Here is a 7,798-nt window from a genome sequence, read left to right on the forward strand (position 1 = left end):
AACACTTTTACCTAGTATGTTTCAGATAAGTTCAACAATGGAGTGGCATGGACTAGAGGATGTGGAACCCCTTCAAGATGCTAAGGACAAAGGATTGGCTCAAGCTTCAAGATCAAGACTCTATATTTTCTATTTTAGTGATCCAAGATCACATTGAGTCTATAGGAAAAGCCAATACTATCAAGAGGGATGAGGTGTTGCTTAATGGCTTGCTTGCTCAAAGTGCTTAGTGATATGCTCCAAAACCCTCAACTACCTTCTCACATCCACATATGACCTAAACCAAAAGTCAAACTCGGCCCCACCGATTCTATCTATCCGGCGCCACCGAGTTTCAGATGTCATAGCCACTGCCAGAAACCCTAATCAGTTCGGTCTCACCGATGGGATCTCGGTCTCACCGAGATGGGCTTGCAAACTCTCTGTTACATGTTGCAATATTTTCGGTCCCACCGAGATATGCAATCGGCCCCACCGAGTTTGCTTGGCCAACTCTCTGTTTCGCTTATTACCCAAATCGGTCCCACCGAGTTTGAGTAATCGGTCAAACCGAGTTTTGGTTTTACCCTAACCCTAGCACATCGGTACCACCGAGTTGAACTAGTCGGTCCCACCGAAAACCCTAATGGACACTAGGTTTACTAAATCGGTCTGACCGAGTTTTTCCCTTCGGTCTCACCGAGATTGGTAAATTGAGTGTAACGGTTAGATTTTGTGTGGAGGCTATATATACCCCTCCACCCACTCTTCATTCGTGGAGAGAGCCATCAGAACATACCTACACTTCCAATACACATTTTCTGAGAGAGAACCACCTACACTTGTGTTGAGGTCAAGATATTCCATTCGAACCATATGAATCTTGATCTCTAGCCTTCCCAAGTTGCTTTCCACTCAAATCTTCTTTCCACCAAATCCAAATCCTGTGAGAGAGAGTTGAGTGTTGGGGAAACTATCATTTGAAGCACAAGAGCAAGGAGTTCATCATCAACACACCATTTGTTACTTCTTGGAGAGTGGTGTCTCCTAGATTGGCTAGGTGTCACTTGGGAGCCTCCAACAAGATTGTGGAGTTGAACCAAGGAGTTTGTAAGGGCAAGGAGATCGCCTACTTCGTGAAGATCTACCGCTAGTGAGGAAAGTCCTTCGTGGGCGACGGTCGTGATGGAATAGACAAGGTTACTTCTTTGTGGACCCTTCGTGGGTGGAGCCCTCCATGGACTCGCGCAACCGTTACCCTCCGTGGGTTGAAGTCTCCATCAACGTGGATGTACGATAGCACGACCTATCGGAACCACGACAAAAACCTCCGTGTCTCCAATTGCGTTTGAATACTCCAAACCCTTCTCCTTACATTCTTGCAAGTTGCATGCTTTACTTCCTGCTGCTCATATACTCATTGCATGCTTGCTTGATATGTATTGTGTTTGTTAAACTTGTTCTTAAACTCCACTTAAACTTAAGAATATTAAAAACTGCAACTTTTGGCAATTAGTGTCTAATCACCCCCCTCTAGACACCTCTTCTCAATCCTTTCAATTGGTACCAGAGCATTGGTCTCCATTGCCTTGGTTTAAACACCGTTGGAGGAAGACGGATGTGTCTACTTTAGGGAGTCTTAGACATAGAGTGCCTATTCTTGATGGAGAGTATTTTTGTGAGTGTAAAAATGAAATGCTTGAGATTTTCAATGAATATCATTTGAACAAGTACATTACTAACTCTTGTGCACCTCATGTTGATCCTTTGCACCCTACCCTAGATGAAGATATTGACATGATTCGCAATCTTAGAACTGTTAATCTTATCACTAGAGGCTTGCCTAGAAACTTGATTGGATGTTTGCCTACTCTTAAGTGTGCCTACACCATATGGAAATTTCTTGAGGAACTCTTTCCAAATCATTCCTTGAAAGATCTAGATGAAATCCTCCATAAGTCTATTGCCTTGATTAAGATGAGTTCTAATGATCCCAAATTTGGTGACTGCTTATTTGAGCTTACTAATCTTACGAGTGCCAAAGGAGATGTTGGAATCATTAGCAATATCATTTCCAGAGCTATTAGAATTCATAAACATAACTATAGAAATGATCATTTATCTAATGAATTGCCCTCTCTAGGAATTGATCAATCACAAGATGATGTTGAACATGAATACTCAGATGAGGATGATGATGATGATAGTGACTATGATCTCGATGATGCGATGAGACACTTTGGTCTTATGGCAAATCTTCGCGGCTACATGGCTGGAGGAAAGGAATGGGTCCTTGATAGTGGATGTACTGATCATATGACCGGAGATAAAGACATGTTCCATGAGCTTGCTGAAAATGACGACCCTCGAAAGTATGTCACTTTTGGTGATAATTCAAAGGGTAAGGTGGTTGGCCTTGGTAAGGTGGCCATCTCACATGATAGCTCCATACAAAATGTCATGCTCGTTGAATCTCTTGGCTACAACTTACTTTCAGTATCTAGACTTGCTGATTTCGGTTTCAATGTCCTATTTACTGAAGTAGACTGCCAAGTGTTTCATAGACATAATCATAAAATGGTCTTTATCGGTATACGTAGAGGAGATCTTTACATTTTTGATTTCACTAAAAAGGGTCAACCTAAAACTTGCTTAATTGCCAAACCTTCTAAAGGCTGGTTGTGGCATAGAAGACTAGGTCATGTTGGTATGCGAAATCTTGATAAGCTTATTAAAGGTGATCATATCCTTGGAATAAAAGATGTCATATTTGACAAGGATAGACTTTGTAGTGCTTGTCAAGCAGGGAAACAAGTTGGAGGAAGTCACCGCGCGAAGAACATCATGACCACAAGAAGACCACTCGAGCTACTTCACATGGATCTCTTTGGTCCAAATGCCTACAAGAGTCTCGGTGGTAACTCATTTGGTCTAGTCATAGTTGATGATTTTTCAAGATTTACGTGGGTGTTCTTTCTTGATGACAAATCGCAGGTCCAAAAGATCTTCAAAAACTTCGCTAGGAAGGCCCAAAATCAGTTTGACGTGAAGATCAAGAAGGTTTGGAGTGACAACGGAACGGAGTTCAAGAACGCAAATGTGGACACCTTTCTTGACGAAGAAGGGATTTCACACGAGTTCTCGGCTATGTACACACCTCAACAAAATGGAGTTGTTAAAAGGAAGAACCGGACTCATATCGAGATGGCAAGAACGATGCTTGATGAGTACAAAATGCCAAAGCACTTTTGGGCAGAAGCGGTTGAGACAGCTTGTCATGCAACAAATTGCTTGTATCTTCACGAGCTACTCGGCAAGACGGCATACGAGCTCCTCACCGGTAACAAACCCCAAGTTGGATACTTTCGAGTATTCGGCTCAAAGTGCTACATTCTTGATAAGCATCGTCATTCTAAATTTGCTCCTAAATCTCATGAAGATTTCCTACTTGGTTATGGCTCAAACTCTCACACTTACCGTGTCTACAACAATTTCACCCGAAAGGTTGAAGAGACGGTAGATGTGAAGTTTGATGAATCTAATGGCTCGCAAGTAGAGCAATTGCCAATTGATGTAGGAGACAAAGACCCTTCAAAAGCAATTCAATACTTGTCCATTGGCAAGATTCGTCCAACGGAAGTGAAGGAGAGTACCTCGTCCGTCCAAGTGGAAGCTTCTACCTGACGACAAGGTGAACCAAGAGTTGATACGGAAGCATCCACAAGTGGGACCACGCCAAGATGAAGAAAACGAGGAAGCACACCAAGATGAACATCAACAATCTCCTTCTCCACCACGACAAGAGAACAACAACGTCAACAATGAAGAAGGCCAAGAAGAAGCACAAGATGAAGAGGATGTTCCACCCCGACCCAAGCAAAAGCTTTCACGAGTTCGAGCAAGAATTTCTAAGGATCATCCCGTCAAGCAAATCTACAATGCTATCCAAACCGGGAGAATCACTCGCTCTAAAACTCATTTAGCTAACTTTTGTGAACATTACTCATTCATCTCTAGCATTGAACCTATGAAGGTTGAAGAAGCATTGGAGGATCCGGATTGGATAAACGCTATGCATGAAGAGCTACACAACTTTGAGAGAAATCAAGTGTGGACATTGGTCGAGAAGCCCGACAACAACCACAACATCATTGGTACCAAATGGGTGTTTCACAACAAGCAAGATGAAGATGGACAAGTGGTTCGCAACAAAGCACGTCTCGTCGCCCAAGGCTACACACAAGTTGAAGGTATGGACTATGGTGAGACATATGCTCCCGTTGCTAGACTTGAGTCCATTCGCATCTTACTTGCTTATGCTAATCACCATGATATCACCTTGTACCAAATGGACATTAAAAGTGCTTTTCTAAATGGCAAAATTGAGGAAGAAGTTTATGTTAAGCAACCTCCCGGCTTCGTCAATCCTAAGAAACCTAATCATGTTTACAAACTTCACAAATCCCTTTATGGTCTTAAACAAGCTCCTAGAGCATGGTATAAATGCTTGACCAAGTTCCTTATTGAAAAAGGCTTTGAAATTGGTAAAATTGATTCTACTCTTTTTACTAAAAGGGTTAATGGAGAACTATTTGTATGCCAAATTTATGTTGATGATATCATATTTGGTTCAACTAACCCTCATTTTAGTGAGAAGTTTGGAAAGCTAATGTCAGAGAAGTTTGAGATGTCTATGATGAGTGAACTCAAATTCTTTCTCGGTTTGCAAATCAAGCAAACTAAGGAAGGTACCTTTGTCTCTCAAACTAAGTACACCAATGACTTATTCAAGAAGTTCAATATGCAAGAATGCAAAGGTATGACTACACCCATGCCTACTAGTGGACATCTTGATTTAACCAAAGATGGTGAACCGGTTGATCAAAAGGTTTATCGCTCTATGATTGGTTCATTATTATATCTATGTGCCTCTCGTCCCGATATTATCCTAAGTGTGTGCATGTGTGCATGATATAAAGCTGCTCCTAAAGAGTGTCATCTTAAGGCTGTGAAAAGGATAGTGAGATACCTAATCCATACACCAAATTTTGGCATTTGGTATCCTAAGAGGTCCTCTTTTGATCTTGTTGGCTACTCCGATTCGGACTATGCCGGAGACAAGGTTGATAGAAAGTCCACTTCGGGTACTTGTCAATTCCTTGGTAGATCTCTTGTGTCTTGGTCTTCCAAGAAACAAAACTCGGTATCCTTATCCACCGCCGAAGCGGAATACATTGCCGCTGGTTCATGTTGCGCTCAATTACTTTGGATGACCCAAACTCTTAAAGATTATGGGATATATGTGAAACATGTTCCATTGCTATGTGACAATGAAAGTGCTATTAAGATTGCTCACAATCCCATGCAACATTCTCGAACTAAGCATATTGAAGTTCGTCATCATTTCATTCGAGATCATGTTGCAAAAGGGGACATTAACCTTAAGCATGTTCGCATAGATAAGCAATTGGCGGATATATTCACTAAACCACTTGATGAGAAAGTGTTTTGCAGGTTGAGAGGTGAATTGAACATCATTGATGCTTCAAACTTGGAGTAGGAACTCCATTTGATACATGCGGGGCATGAGCCTATGACTAATCCTCGATATTTCTCTTATGATGCTATTCATATGTCTTGGATATATTTGTACCTTGCATGTTATCTAACCTGTTTAGGTGCTTGGTTGAATCTAAATCTATGAGATTGCAACTCACTCACATCTTGAGCAATCTCTACATCACCAAGTCTCTACACAATGGTGGTTGAAGACAAGGAAGCACGAAACCATTCAAACATATCCTTTAGCAAATTCCATGTTGAGTCTCATGATTGTCATTTTGGATACACAAGTGCTCTTCCTTGCAAAGCTAACCCATGTAGGTAGATGAACCCAAACTCCAAGTGGTGCTCCCAACCCTTGATGAACTACACCAACCTTGAGCAACCCACACAAGTTCAACTACATGAACAAGATCAACACCACCACCCAAGGTATGTTATTCCATCTTAGAGAAGCTTTACTCCAAGTCATGAGTCAAAGCAACTTGACAAGATGTGAATACATCAAAAGGCTTAAACGAAAAATGGTAACCCCATTTTAAGCTTAAACGATGAGTATGATCTATGATCAAGTGCTCTCACTTGACTCCTAAGTCAATATACTCTAACATAGGTGACTTTGTTACCGACCATTTCTAGATGAAGTTCTCTAGTGTTTCTTCGTGCTTTTGCATTTTCATATTTGTTTCCCCTTTCAAAAAAAAACTTCATCTGGAACTTTTAGTTTCTTTTCTTTCCTTTTTTGTTCTGCATTTTCTGCATCCAATTCATTGCAAATCTTTCAGTAAATTCCTTGCATATCCTTGTGAGATCTTACTTGTCTAGTGAGCTGAGGTGACAAGTGCTTTCACTCTGATGAACTCGTTCACACCGGTTTGTTCTCTTTGGCCCAACCGAAATCTTTCGGTGCAACCGAAGCACACAACTCGGAGTCACCGATTTCATCACAGGAAAGCCAACTTGCCACTTATTCCTGATTTCTGTTTGCTCCAGCTCCACTCAATGATTCTTGTCCTCTGCCAGCATCATATTAGACATGCTGCTTTGCTCTGTGACTCAAGGACCAACCCATTTGTATCACATGTCCAGAAGAGCCCTTCTTGGAAATTGATGTCAAAGGGGGAGAGAAAGATCACATCAAAGCTTGAGAGAGAGATCGCATCAAAGCTTAAGAGAGAGATCACATCAAAGCTTAATCCTTGCTATAGGGGGAGAAAGAGAGAATACTCAGGGGGAGAGAGTTTCTCAACTAGGAGAAAGTAATATCATCAAAGACCCCAGATGCTTGGTGTTCAAGAGGAGAGATGTCACATGTCTTTAAGAGGGGAAAGACATGTTTGGTTGCTTGCTTTAGCTCAAGCTCTGTGGTTTCTTTTTGTTGCTCTGATTTTCTGTTTCCTATCTTCTCCCAATATCCCATGCAGATTCAGGGGGAGCAAGACATCTAAGGGAAGGAAATCTCTGATTTTATTGCATATCTTTACCTTTGGGGACATGTCTATATCCAATGTGGTACTTAGTACTCACTCTACATGCCATCCCAGTCTTGGTTCTCTTGTGGTTTCTCTTGTTTTGCTCTGGTCAGTAGGTGTATCTGTGTTACTTAACCTTGTTTGCGCAGGTTCATCCCATCCTAAGCCAACTCAAGACCACAAGGTAAGTATATGCATCACAGTCGTGTGAATGAGAAGTTCTTGCTGATGTACATACTGTTTGCAAGAAGGACTCATGAGCATGAAGGTACATTTCTCACATTCACATCATTTGCTCTGATGCATATAGCCAAGATACATGTAACACATTGCTTACTCTGTCATGTTTACGCATTCACATGCTCCTATATTCAATATTCACATGATTGCATACATGTAGGGGGAGCCTATGCATGTTACATGTCTTTCCAAAGCTTTACTTGCTATTCTCTATACCTTTATCTAAAGCTTTGATGTATCTTGTCATCAATTACCAAAAAGGGGGAGATTGAAAGCACAAGTGCTCCCTGGGTGGTTTTGGTAATTAATGTCAACATATCTCTTGTTGTACTAACACTTTCACCTAGTATGTTTCAGATAAGTTCAACAATGGAGTGGCATGGACTAGAGGATGTGGAACCCTTTCAAGATGCTAAGGAAAAAGGATTGGCTCAAGCTTCAAGATCAAGACTCTACATTTTCTATTTTAGTGATCCAAGATCACATTGAGTCTATAGGAAAAGCCAATACTATCAAGAGGGGATGAGGTGTTGCTTAATGGCTTG

Source organism: Triticum aestivum, chromosome 7A (assembly GCF_018294505.1).
Source record: "Triticum aestivum cultivar Chinese Spring chromosome 7A, IWGSC CS RefSeq v2.1, whole genome shotgun sequence".
In the NCBI taxonomy this organism is placed as follows: domain Eukaryota; kingdom Viridiplantae; phylum Streptophyta; class Magnoliopsida; order Poales; family Poaceae; genus Triticum; species Triticum aestivum.